We start from the raw sequence: 14,955 nt of genomic DNA on the forward strand, positions 1-14,955 counted from the left end.
GAAAGAAATTAAAACAAAACAAAACAACCAACCAAACAAGCAAGCAAAAAAAATAAGTTAAAAAAAAAAGACGAGAGAATGCTAACCAGGTTAAGCATAAAAAAATCCCAAATTCTGGGCCAAAAGAAGATGTCATTGTAATACCCTTTGTAGCAGATTAGTAGAAGAGCTCTCTCTGTGCTAAAAACATCAGAAAACCTCTTAATCCACATATTGTTCCCAGAGCTCTAACTAGCTACAGCTGTCTTTCACAACAGCAGGAGGAATGCAGTTAATGTGGAGTCACAGGGTGTCTGAAGGTGCTAGATGATGGCTGCCATCCAAGTCCATCCCATGACCTCATACTGCTTTGGAAAAAGATCATTGAGAAAAGTTACTTTCTGACTGTGAAATGCTGTCAGTTCTCCCCCTTCCTTTATGTCTGCAAGACATATGGTACGCGTCTTGTGGCCATCAGATCAACTGAAGATATTGGTATGAGAACCAATTGGTTATCGATCACACTTGTGGCAGCGGTGCTGCCCTACAGCTCCTGAGGTTGTTTGGCTGTGTCCCGTCTTCATAGTGGGAAGATGGATCAGATAGAGGATGCAAGAAACAGGTCTTTGTTGGGCATGGCAAGAGTTTAAAAGAGTGACTCTTCCAAATACAGAAACAACAGCAAGCATCACACAGTATGCACAGGACAGAAACATCAGCACTAACTGCTTCAAATTCTGCACTGGAAATAGATAACCAGAAATTATTGGATTTTATTCAACTTTTACTCATTTTTTACTCAAGTCTCCCTGTTTTTCCATCTAAGTTCAAAATGATGGTACAGCTATTAGGGAGAAGTAGCTCTATGAGCTTAGTATTAAGGCAAGTGAGAAATTCTTATGGCGATTAATTCTGTATGGATTTCAGGAAATCACGCTAGTTTATTTATTTTTTAAACTGTAATATACGTATAATTTTTAAAATGGGTTGAACATTTTCCAGTTGAAGCTAAAATGTATGTCTTAACAGATCTAAAGCCTTTGTAAAAACCTCAGTATGACAATGTCTTGAAATAGAAAAACAGGACAAAAATTGAACAATTTCTCATAAACCACCAAAATACACAGTAACCCCGAAGTCCCCTTTGACTACCTGTTTATTCTTCCTAAGACTTGTCACAATTTATGTTGGCTCGCCTAATTTTCTGTTATTGCCATAATTCAACCATGAAAATATATGAAAAATTATTTTACTTCTCTTGTAAGCACAAGGAAGTTGTAAGGAGTTGAATACTCACAGCAACATGGGGTACTCTGCACAAACTTTTTGGTCACTGCAGAACTACGCACAATGCAAGTCAGAGGTCTGGAAAACCCAGCTGGTCTTGCACTGATGGCAGTAGCACTGTCTGTCACGCGAACATTGAATTCTACGGACTTCTGAATCCAGCTTCAGGAAGAAGCATCAAAATCTTCTAAATACTGCTGAGCTGCTTACACTCCTCTAACTTAACTTGTATGCATGGATCAAAGTTATTCTCCCCCCCGCAATCCATTCACTTTATTTACCCTCAAATCAACATCCAATTTAGCTTGTTTTGTCTCTTATCAAAAATAAGTACAGAGCATAAACCTGTTTCTATCATTGTCTCCCTCTTCATTTAAAATGTGAGTTTCCAAAGATGCCAAAAACTCAAACAAAATAGACTTCCTGCTGTTCTTTGCTGTATGCATGATGAAAAAATACCTACAGTCCATGCATTTAACAACGTTTAAAGGCACTTTAAGAACAAGTGTTTCAAGACCAACTTTATTTGGAATACAGAAGAGTCAGAGTTCCTCTGGATTAACCTGTCACAACTAATTTAGCCAACCGTACAACTGTGAGGTAAATGCTTACTTTTCAGGTTGGGAATTGGTCAAAAAGAAAGAGTGCTTCATCACAAACTACCACAGTGATCTACAGCAGAGCTTGGAATAAAACACAGACCTGGCCAAGTCCAAATCATTTATTCAATCTACTGCTAATTCTTTCCTTCTTCTCTTTATGAATAAAATAACTCCTATGATTGTTTCAATAAAGAAAAGTCAGAGCAAGAAATCCAGAATAAAACAGGCATGGATTCCTAATTATCTCCTCATGGTGAACAGGGTAAACCCTACATGTAAGCTGAAAGAGCAAGACTGTGGGGAATCGCAAATGCTGCTTGCTCTTCACCTCTTGCAGGGCCAGGAAGAAGATGTCTATAATCCCATCAATTTGGCCTCCCACGCAAACAATAAACACATTTTGAAGAAAAAAGTCAATTTCTTAAGATTGTGAAAGAGGTCACAAAGCTAGCATTGTGTCAACTCCTCCTTCCCCTCTCTAAATTGCAGCAGTTCAACCTATTGTTAGTTAGTCTACCCCAGTGAAACCTCCGCTGACCTTCAACAAAGCCTAGAATCATGCTGAACATTATTTTATGCTGGGAAAAATGTGCACATGACGTCGACAAATCTTCAGTAGAAAGCAGCTGGAGAGACTGCTAACAAAGACTTCTTATATTTTTAATTAAAATATATTAAATGAATACAAAATTACATGAATTGTACATATGGTACAATTAACCAGCATTAAGTATTTATAATTCTGACTTGTATCAATTTAAAGTCAAGTACATAAAACTACAGCATAAAGACTGCATGGTTTTCCATATATTTTGGAATAAAATATATGCATTTTGTGTATTTTTGTATGTGAACATTGAAGCACTACATCAGTACAAAGTATTTGAGTTTTGCCAAACTGAATAAAAAAATAAAAAATTGGCACAAAGCACAGTAAAATAGATGCCACAGGAGAAGGAAAAAAAATCAGGCAAAAGACAATGATAATGAGAAACTAAAGTGGAAAGCAAAATATGAAGAAATAGAAACCCTGAAGCAAAAAATGTACTTTTCAGGGGGAACAGGAACAAAATGTGTCTTGGATAACAGGCGGTAGCTCTGAACAATACAAAGAGAAAGGTCTTTGCTACAAAATTCACACCGACTTCTTAAGAGAATATATTGACATTTAGAGTGAAGTTCATATATAAATTAATTTGACAAGTATTCCATATCAGATCTGAAACCACAACTGACTTTTCCAAGCATGTGAAGTATCCTGAAAAGTCGACTAATTGTTTGCTTGCAATTGGCCACCTAGAATGAGGGTCTAGAGGCTCAAAATAGGCAGTTTACTAACTCCAAATGGAGAGTTAGCTGGCCAGTCTCAAAATTAAATTTGAAACAAGTGCTGTTTGGGAAAACAAAATAAATTAATAAATAAAAGCTTACTTACACTTGCTTGCTTGTTATAGAAAAGACAACAGAAACACAAAGTAGACCAGCAATACTCAGACATGCATGAGTTCCCAAGATCCAACTGTGCATCATGGGCATGTCCAAAGACTCAAAGAGTGGAAGCAGATGGGAGCAAACAAATTGGCAGTGTACAAGGATGAGCTCTACATTACTAGAACTGCTTAATGGGCCAAGAAGCTCACAGTACTCAACCTTGGATGATCCCGTTAAGCTTCAGAATTGAGATATCCACCCGTCTCCTGACAAAATCAGTTTGGAGACAGAACTCTGTACAGAACTTTTAGGGATGTAATCCTGAGATGTCCTTACAATATTCTGCTGCAAGACAGATGCTCAAACCTCAAAGCATATCTTGTCAGCTGGAGCCTGATAAAGCGGCATAGATGTGAGCACATACAAGAGTTTATAACAAAGAACCACTGGAGAAAGTAGACACAGTTCAGATCTTAAAACTTTTAAAACAGATGCAAAGCTTCAAAACTAACAGTTGAAAACAAGCTCTGACTTAATCGTGTGTATTTCAAATCACAGGCAGTTAAAAGAATTATCTCTGAAAAAAAAAAAAACAACACAAAACAAAAACAAACAAACAAACAAAACCCTACACCATTCTGCTCACACCTACACAAGCATTAACACCAGGGAATTTGCCAATATATAACTAAAGACTTGTCAGGTCAGCATCCTCAGATAAAACTTCAAGAGAGAGATGTGTTTACGTTCAGAGCACTGCTGCAGAACCTACGATGGCCAGGGATTTGGGGGCACAGAGGACTTACAGACTTCACAAATCCTGCACACACGAACCAGGGGTAGGCCATATTAGAATATGCTATTCAAAACAAGACAGAGTTTCTTGGCATCTCACATTGCAATTTTTGTGCACAATTGAAAACAGATTTCTTTTAATCTATATGTTTTGCAGCCACTTTCTGAAAAAGACAATGGAAACACAAATTCAGTTCACTGAAAAACTATTAAACATCTGAGATAAACATACTGATTCCTTGGCACCAAAATACAGATTTTCCATCATTAAGTCTATTGAGGGAGTATATGCATTTGAAACTCACTCTAATCATAAACACATGTCAGATATATATAGAAGCCCTGCTGTTACTTAAGAATATCATCAGATGATGAATGTAAAATTAATGGAAAACCTGAACGGTCACATTTTCTAGCAGGTAGTTCACCATATGGTGCACAGATTAACCACCTTTATGCTCGGAGGCTCTCAGGCATCTTCTGGGCCATTACATTATTGTTACTTTGGCATGCAGAGTGTTCCTGAAGTGCAATCACTCAACCCTTTCAATCATCACACAATTATTGGTATTGGAAAACCAAGAAAAACTACACCACCCTTCAAATGTAATGCTGTTACACTTTCAGTAAGTAACTGGTTACATCACATTTCCCATACATTCTCTTACTTCATGATCTTGCCATAGAGGGGCAATATGCTCTAAACCCATGCTCTCATTTTACCTAACCAAGACTTTTAAATGTACCTACATTCACTGACATCTGAAGAGACAAGTTGTTTCCTTAAACAGAATTCCAATAACTCAAGAAAATCTTATTTTTCCAATTATACAGGCAGGTATTAAAACTTTCAAGCAATAATGTCTTCAGGATTTTTGATATGGTTTTCCAGTGTTACAGACTCATACTGAGCTGAAAGAATCTGAAATTTCATAACTTTTTTTTTTTTTAAAAAAAAAACATTTTTTGTAACTGTTAATTCCTTAGTTCTAAATTGCAAGACTTTAAAAATGACCTGGATAGGAAGGAGGGAACAAGTACGAAAGGTTTTGCATTTTATTTCTCTATGATATACAACAAGGAACTGATAGTTTCATATACGCAAATAAAAAGAGCAAAGGACAGCAGCAGCTGTTTTTCATTTTTAGAAATATCAGAAATGTCATTTATTCTATTCTAATTTTGTAACACAATTCTGGGTTACACCACAAAGCATATATATAGAAAGAACTTTTTCAATTTGAAATAGGTTAGTAGCTGGCAGTCTTTAATGTAATCATAATTGTTTAAATAGCATCAAACTCATCTTAACACAGTAGGTTCTGTAAGCAACAGGAACAATGGAAGATGACAACTCATGTGCGTTCCACCTCACATCTTCTCTTCTTGCACACCCTCTGTGGTGTTTCTCAAAACAAGACAAAGAGGTGATGAACCGCAGTCACCTTTCTCTCCCCACTGATTTAGGTTTCTCACTCCTACTCAGGGAAGAGCTGTTACACACAGAAATAACCTGTTGGAACTATGAGCTTCTAAAACCACGTCAGGTAACCTTGGTTGAAATTGATCGGTCGGTGCCAGTGTTTAGAACAGACTGACGGCCAGACAGGGCTTCCTCATCTGGTGGAGCACATCCTCCTCCCTGCCCCTTCATGTGGATGAAGTTGAAAAAATGATTACCTTCCCTATGGATACATAAAGGATGCAATTTAGAGGCTGTCTTTAGTAACCAAATCATACTGGAAGGAGGCCCCTTCCAACCCAAGCCATTCTATGATTTCTGTGATAGAATCACAGATTGGTTTGGTCTGAAAGGGGTCTTCTGAAAAGAAGACTATATTGTTCCAGCCCCCTGCCACGGGCAGGGACATCTTCCGCCAGCCCAGGCTGCCCAAGGCCCCATCCAGCCTGGCCTTGAAGACCTCCAGGGATGGGGCATCCACAGCTTCTCTGGGCAGCCTGTGCCAGGGCCTCACCACCCTCTGGATGAAGAATTTCTTCCTAATATCTAATACAAATCTATGCTTTTTAAGTTTAAAGCCGTTCTTCTTTGTCCTATCATCACACTTCCTGACAGAGAGTCTCTCCCCAGCTTTCCTGTAGGTCCCCTTTAGGTACTGGAAGGCCAGTATAAGGTCTCCCTGGAATCTTCTCTTCTTCAGGCTGGACAATCATAGCTCTCTCAGCCTTTATGTGTAGGAGAGGTGCTCCAGGCCCTTGATCATCTTCATGGCCAACCTCTGGATTCACTTCAACATGCCCATGTCCTTCTCATGCTGGGGCCCCAGAGCTGAACACAGTGCTCCAGGTGGGGCCTCACAAGAGCAGAGCAGAGGGGGAGAATCCCCTCCCTCACCCTTCTGGCCACACTGCTTTTGGTGCAGCCTAGGACACGGTTGGCTTTCTGGGCTGCAAGAACACATTGACAGCTCACGTCAAGCTTCTCATCCACCATCATGCCCAGGGCCTTCTCCTCAGGGCTGCTCTCAATCCATTCTCTGCCCAGCCTGTATTTGTGCTTAGGATTGCCTTGACCCAGGTGCAGGACCTTGTGCTCAGCCTTGTTGAACTTCATGAGGTTCACCCAGGCCCACCTCTCAGCCTGCCCAGGTCCCTCTGGATGGCATCCCTTTCTGCCAGCACGTCAACCACAGCACACAGCTCGGTGTCATTGGCAAACCTGCTGAGGGTGCACTCAGTCCCACTGTCCATGCCACTGACAAAGATGTTCAACAGTGCCCATCCTAATACCAACTGCTGAGGAACACCACTCGTCACTGATCTCCACCTGGACATTGAGCTGTTGACTGCAGCTCTCTGAGTGCGACCATCCAGCCAATTCCTTACCCACCAAGTGGTCCATTCATCAAATTCATGTCTCTCCAATCTAGAGACAAGGATATAACGTGGCACTGTGTCAAATGCTTTGCACAGGTTGAGGTAGGTGACATAAGCTGCCGTTCCCCTACCCACCAATGCTGTAACCCTGTCAGAGAAGGCCTCCACATTTGTCAGGGACCATCTGCCCTTAGTGTATCCATGTTGGCTGTCACCCATCACCTCCTTATTTTCCATGTGCCTTAGTAGTTTCCAGAAGGATCTGCTCTATGATCCTGCCAGACCCAGAATTAATGAATTAAATAGATGAATTAAAGGTAACTGAAATGTCTTGCTATTACCAGCGGTCTTAAATTTGTAGTTTCTATAACCTGGTTTATGGTTTTCTATTTGCAATCATCATTCTAAGTGTAAGTTGTAGGACATTACTAGTACCAAACTTTTATTACAGTTGTAACTTCCATTTTCAGGACTTCTTAGTGCTTCTGTTTTCCTGTTACATTTTTATGCTATTATACTAAAAACAATTATTCACAACACAGTTCTACTCTCATGCATGTACATACTGCCCCATCATCCCTGTAAAGACAGCACCTTTCATTAATAACCTTAAAGACTCTGAGGAGGATATCCATTAAATATGTGATGACAAAAAAAGGGAAACATTATTCCCATTATTCAGAAGGGTAAAAAGGAGGACCCAGGGAACTACAGACTGGTGAGCCTCACCTCTGTGGCTGGGAAGACCATGAAACAGGTCATCCTGGAAGCAATGTAAAGGCACGTGCAAGACAAGGTGATCTGAGACAGCCAGCACGGCTTCACCAAGGACAAGTCGTGCCTGACCACTCTGGTGGCCTTCTATGATAGACTGACTGCCTCAGTTAACAAGGAATGATCAACCAATGTCATCTGCTTGGAATTCTGCAAAGCCATTGACATGGTCCCAACACAGGTTCAACAAGTCCAGGTGCAAGGTGCTGCACCTGGGCATGAACACAGACTGGGAGAACTCACTGAGAGCAGCCCTGCAGAGAAGGACCTGGGGGTTCTGGTGGACAGAAAGCTGAAATAGTTGAAATGAACTTATTCCAATCTAAAGAAAGGACATCAATTTTGATATTGAGCTTAGCTAAGGACAGGAATACATTTTAACAGATCCTTGGCTTAGTCATTTAAAACCTGACAGGAGACAGCCTTTTCATGTCAGAGATGCATGTACTACCCCCATGAAAAGCTGTCAAAGCTGCTAGTAGTTTATTTCAACACTGAACTTTGAAAGTATTCTTTCGAGGATGGACAGATGCAGGCTGTAACTAAACTGAGATCATATGCTACTCTGGTGCTGAAGATGATTGTAAGTTCAGTCTTGCCTACCTCTTTGCTCACAAATAGTGACCATACTGAGGCACACGGGTGGCAGCTCAAGAATGGAGAAGGATTTGTCAAAAAATTGACAGACTTTTTAATACTTTTTATACATTTCATTCTGACATAGAACTTCAGTTGCAGCCATAGTGATGGGTTCTAGACTAAAGTTTCATGGGCTGCACAAAGGACACACATGCAGCTTAGCATATCTTTTGTTTTTATGTATACACATATGCTTATATATTATTTATATGTAAAAAAGACATGCTAAACAACTCACAGTTCAAATGATCAATTTTGGAAGATGAGAAGCCTTCAGGAAAAAAAAAAAAAGCCAACCAACCAACAATCAGTCAGATTGTACAGAGAAAGTATTTACGCCTGAATGCGATATTCATCGCTGAATGCAAAATTCTTCACTTCATCAGTAGTGTTAGAAAGACCACAGACATTCCTGTTAAAGTTAACATCTGGTGTTTGACATGGAAAATTCGCAGGAAACAGTGGTTTCATACATTCAGTTTAACTTCCATTCAAACAGAATCAAAATACTCAAGACAAAAGGAATCCAACACTGCAACACTGATTCCCAGCATTAATCCAATCCTATTAGCCTGTGTTACAGGAAATTGTGCTACAATATCAATGCAACACGTTTCCAAAAACATGTATCATGCTGACAGATGCAACCATTACATAAAGAAAAGCATATCTAGTGTCTGATATGCAAATCATTGTCTTTGCTTCCATACTGAAAGGAAAGGAACTCAACACGATGTCTTATCATGTGGGGATTCTGTGAAAAGTATTTTTTACGACTCTCATAATAAACATTGCTGGGGAAGGGAAACATCATTGTACATACAAGGTAATACATATTCATTCTGATGCAAAACTAAATAAGGGTAACAAATCTGGTCACATAAAACTGTTTTGACAGTAATGCTCCCAATCATTGTTACAAACAATGAAAAAGGAGATGGATATTATTAAGAGTACTGACAGACCGTCATTAAAGATCATAAACATATTATAATTATGCACTGATTATCTATACATAATTCCTAATTTAAGGAGAGTATTAACAACCTGAATTTAGATTAAAAAAAATCATGGGCCCCACAAGAAAAGCAGCTGTTCTCCCCAACATTTCTAAAATCAGGCCACAAAACAGCTCAGTGCAAAGACGTAATGATAAGTGCGTGTATTGTACAAAGCTGATGGACTGTAACCCCACTATTACACAAAAGACTGATTCATACAGTAGTTCTTTCCCTATGGTCTATGGATTGCAAAAAAAAATATTTTCATAAGCAAAGTATGTTAAAAATCCACATAAGTAATTATCTAGTTATGCTGCAACATAACTACTAAAGGTACTAGCAACAGAAACAGAAGTTTTATATCAATAATAGAATCTATCCTAATCAGAATGTTTTTGTAGCCAGAATTCTTCAGGGGGGCCTTGGAAGGGAGGGAAGGCAGGGGATTGTGGAAAAATCCCCCAAAGCCCAAACGAAAGACAGCAACTATTCTCTGCTTGATCCAAAGCCTTTGAAGTTAATGGAAAGTCTTCAATTAAACTGCAAGGGACTTTGCATCAGGCTCCTTTTATGATTTAATGTATTTCCTCAGATTAAATCCACAGAGAATACTGTGTGTTTTTTTTTTTTTTTTTTTTTTTTTTCTCTTTAATATATTTTCCATTAGAAAGTACATTTTCAAATAAAGTAAAGCCAGAATCACAAAATGTACATTTAGGAACGTCAACTAAAATTGAAACCATTATGGTTTTCAAAGTTAGAAAATACAGATACCAGCATTTCTCCTTGGATGCTGCTGTTTAATCAAAATTGTGTGTGATTCAAAAATGCCATCTTCCTTTCTTTCCTCATTATAAAATTAAAAATTACTAGAAGTATCAAATTTAAAATTTCCTTAATAAATTTACATTTTAAAAAACAAGTTTATGTGTAAGAGTAAATATTATGTTTGTATAACCATGTCTTGTTCATGTCTTCTGACCTAAGACTTCCAGTTAGTGCTATACTCTGGGGAACCTGATGCTCCAAATAATTGCTTACTGAGTGTGATACTCAAATGCCTCAAAGTTGGCAGCCTTTCACAAAATGCTTTTAACAAACTATTGGTGTGAAATGCATTTTCATTGTAAATATATGAAGAAGGACTTAAAGCAACACAAGCTCTGTGACTACCCTATCCTTGCTCTTTTTTTTTTTTTTTTTGCTCGCTGATTACAGAGTTGTGAATTTAAGAAGTTCAAATAATAGTTTAAAAAGAAGGATATGAATCTCATAATTGCTATTTTAATTTTGCAATGTAAACAGTTTATTTGAAATAAATAATGGTGATACACCATCAGTCTTGTAACTTTATCCTTTGCTCCATACACCTTTTTGCCCATACACCTTTCTATCTTGTTCTCATACTCTTCTTGCTTGACTTCTTCAGTCCTGCACTTGCAATCCAGTGAGTTCATGGAGGAGCTTGGTAGGTGGAGTAGTCTCTTCTCAAGTGTGAAGTAACAGCATTTTCATTTGATAAATTACAGAAAATCTTTTATTATTGCTGTTAATATTTTAGCTAGTTCTTAAATGCCAGATTTGTATGAGCCATGGATATTAATTTCACTCACCCCCAAAATAACCCCCAGAACTGTAGCATAAAAGCCTTTAAGCATCCATTAAAAACTGACGGACCTAAAGCTAAACAGCACTAATGTCATCCCTCCAAAATCATATGTTAAGTACAGCTGTTATCAAAAATCTTAGTGTGCACCAGGCTGCACAGTCAAATCCTGGCATGTATCTGCCTATGGCCATGCATAAGCTGCCTGAGATCCTGTTCCTAAAGCCTTAGAATTCCATCTAAATTCCAAACAAGACAAAGCTGGTCGCTGAACACGAAGCAATCCAAAATAAGCTGACCAGGCCTTACATTAACAAAAAAGCTTCTAAGGCCTAGTAATGGATTACATTTCTGGACTAGAAGAAATTTCTCAACACGCCTGGAAATTGCAGCAAGCTTTTCAGTAATGCTGAGACTCAGAATATGCCATGGCACCAAACTTTGGTGATCATTATAAACTCCAAGTTTGCTGCACAGAATCCTCTTTTCAGACAAGCATCTGCATACTTCAGACAAGACTGGAGGAGAAGGTGAAAATACAGGATTTAGCAGGAAAAGGTGGTTCCAAGGACCACACATGAGAGCTCAGTGCAGAAAAGGAAACCTCTGTTACTAATGTTATGTATCTAGGAACAAAAAACAGAGGACATACATTTATCATCTGCAGATTGACTTGCCTACTAAGATACAAATCATGTGCTCAGTTTAAGCTGCCATAGTAATGTATACTGGTGCTCTATTCTTTACTAAAGGAAAAGTTCATCGGGTCCTTTGCATTTTCAATTTCACATTTTCCCCTAAAAATCTGAAAGTTAATGAATTTTGAAGCATGTAGATTATTTAGGAAAAAATAAGAATATTTTGATTTAAGGCAGGATGGCATTTAAGATCTTTGCCTGGAGAAGAGAGTTCCATTATGCTGCCGTAGGATTCTGTAATTCTCACTGTTCAAAGCACAACTTTTTTTTTTTTTTTTTTTTTTTTTTTTCATGTTCTATATACCAAGTTTGTACTGGAAATAAAACTAAGTGAGGTGCTACAAGAAGTTAGTATCTGTTATCAGTAAGGGAAACAAAAGCAACTGGAGTTACGATGAAGGTGCTCATAGATGGATTACTGTCCTCTTTTTTTGGAGAAACAGCACATATGATTTCTCTAATACCACAAAAATATGATTGCATATTAACCTATCTATCCAGCCTCTCTTAACCTATCTAACTTACCTTGAAACTATGTTAACAGTAGATAATGGTTATGGCCCTTGCTAGCTTCTAAATCAGTTCTCTACTTATAAGAAAGAACTTTTTGTATGATTAGCTTTTGATTTATACTTCTGGAGTGCTGGAGCACACCACTAAGAAACCAAGCCTACCATATCAGTTCAGGGACACATCCTATAAAGAACAGTTCAAAATGTATCACAGTTGGAAGGCAAGTTAAAAGAAAAAAAATAGACAACAAAACTGGCACGTTTTTCAGTTTTAATGACTAACAAAAACATTCATTGCTGACAGTACACAACTGCATACAAAAAGTGCATAAAACTCATTCCAAACCTAGAAAATAGCTTTCATTTTTCAACAGCTGTATCTAAGCACCAACTATATACAGTTGAAGTCACATGGCAACATTTATTACAATCTTTACAACAGACTTTATCACCTGTTAATAGTAATGGTGCCAGCTGCAGCAATATTAAAAATGGGCTTTGAAAGTTTCATCAGAGGTGCACAAATGACTGCTCACCCACTGCTTCCTGTCTTACATTAACATGGCCAGCCCTATGACATTTTTATTAATGAAAAACAGAAAAAGTCTAGTGTCATGTGGCTGGTGAATTGCCAACTCACTCCACAACTATAATTTTGATTTGCTTATCAGGAACCATCAGCATAACAATCTTGACAGCTAAATCATAAAAACTGCAGTTACAGTGTCACTTGCTAAATGGCACAATTTTATTGTACTTCACTGAAATCTATGCAAACTCTTTCTAAATAGAAAAGTATGCTTATCTTATTCTGAAAAATATATGGGAAAACATAGTAATAGAACATAAAATCTCAGTGGGCAGAAGGAATGAAACAACTATCTTGACTACACATCCACTATGCAAAACTAATATTCAGCATTCCACAGTGAATTAAAAGCAGATTGCCTTTTATCAATGAAAACAAACCTATTCGGAAAATGAAAACAGCCACAGGATGTTTTGCTTCAAATATTTCGAAATTCGAGTTAATGAAAAGGTAAACAATGTGTTCGACATTTCATGTGACCTACAGAATATTGATATAGATTTTTTTTCCCCAAATTTTATTATTTCTAACTAACTGTGGGAAAAGAAGGAATAATACATTGGAAAATTAACTTCTGCTAAAGCATGCAAGGGATACATTCTTTAGCTGGGGATATGCTATGGCCAACCAGTGAAGTTAAGATGGCTAAGCTACCACTTATCAGCAGTGCTGCAATGCTAAGGATAACCCTGCCACCCCAGAGGTTTCAAAGAGCATCAGCCACCATCCAAACACTTGTTTTGAAACAGGAGACCTGTTCTCTACAAAGCATGAGATGAACAGACTTTCCCACAACCACAAAACATTACCAGCCGCAGAAAGTAACACAAATAACAAAAGATCTTAAAAATCAAAACAATTCCATGAAGACACCTGTATTATCTGTTTTCAACAATTCCTGCTAAATGAAAGTCTATTTTAAATACATTTGGAATGCACTCAGCCAGGACTATGAAAACATGAATCCTATTATCTGGGAGGAATATGTATACCCATGGCTAGGAGAATCTCACAGACTTCTCTTACACTTTTCCCCTCTGCTTACATCTGAGTAAATACTAGGAAAAGCAATGAATACACAAAATGAATGGGTAAGATTAACAATACCTCTTGTTATATTCTTGGCAATAGAATTATCCTCTTAGACAATAAAATTCCAACTATAAACCTGTAAACTCTTTTAAAACTCTTTTATTTCATCTGGGGGCTTCTACACCTTTTGAGAATGCAATCAGCACAAGCTTGATGCATTTGAACTCTTGGCAGAGAATCTTCTACAGTATTAAATGACAAAATGTTTTATTGTTTGAATTTTAGCACCCTCTTTAAAGTCCCTCTCCACGTGTCCTCTCTATCATGAATCTTTTCACATCTGCACCATTTCTGACACCATAGTAACCAGTGACTAGCTCATATTCAGAATGGAAAATGTTGGTCAAGTAACTTTAAAAAGAATGCTGCCTTTTAGCTCCTTGTCATTATCTCTGTGGCCCTTTCCTGACTCTCTTCCATCATCAAGAGAAGCAAAAACATAAGACACTTCCATCCAAACACTGCTCCAAAAATCCTGAATTCCTATGATATGAAGTGTACTATACTATCACACAGTCACAGAAGGGCTGAGGCTTACAGAGAGCTCTGGAGGCACCAGGTCCTGCCCCTGCTCCAGCAGGGCCACCCCAAGCAGGGTGCCCAGGACCACGTCCAGGTGGCTTTTGAAGATCTCCAAGGTGGGAGACTCTAGAGCCTAAGTGGACAAACTGTGCCAGAGCTCGGTCACTGGCATAGCAAAAAGTGTTTCCTGATGTTCAGACAGAACCTCTGATGTTCCAGTTTGTGCCCACTGGCTCTTGTCCTGGCACTGGGAACCACCAAGAGCCTGGCTGCATTCTCCTTGCACCCTCCCTTTGGGTATTTACATAAATTAATGAGATCCACCCTGAGATTTCTCTTCTCTGGCATACTAATTTTATTTTGTTTCAGTGAAATCCTGCTCCACTTTATGCTGATGGATGAACTGCACCACACATGGTTGTGCTTTGAAATAGTACAGTTATATTGCACACAAGTGATGCCATTATAGGAGGAAATGATCCAATTCTACATGAAAACTTAAGACTGTCCATGATGTACATTTCAGATCTCTGACTCTTCCCAGTCCTCAGTAAACCACCCACAGGAATTTAGGAGAATCTGGTGGAAAT

The 14,955-nt window shown here is 38.4% G+C and overlaps 1 protein-coding gene across 2 annotated transcripts in view; it reads right to left on the reverse strand.

Moving 5' to 3' along the window:
- The window catches only part of SRFBP1 (serum response factor binding protein 1), a 76,360-nt gene that overhangs the window by 8,327 nt on the left and 53,078 nt on the right, over positions 1 to 14,955 (reverse strand). The window lies entirely within an intron of this gene.

The sequence above is a fragment of the Aythya fuligula genome, chromosome Z (assembly GCF_009819795.1).
Source record: "Aythya fuligula isolate bAytFul2 chromosome Z, bAytFul2.pri, whole genome shotgun sequence".
Classification (NCBI taxonomy): Eukaryota; Metazoa; Chordata; class Aves; order Anseriformes; family Anatidae; genus Aythya; species Aythya fuligula.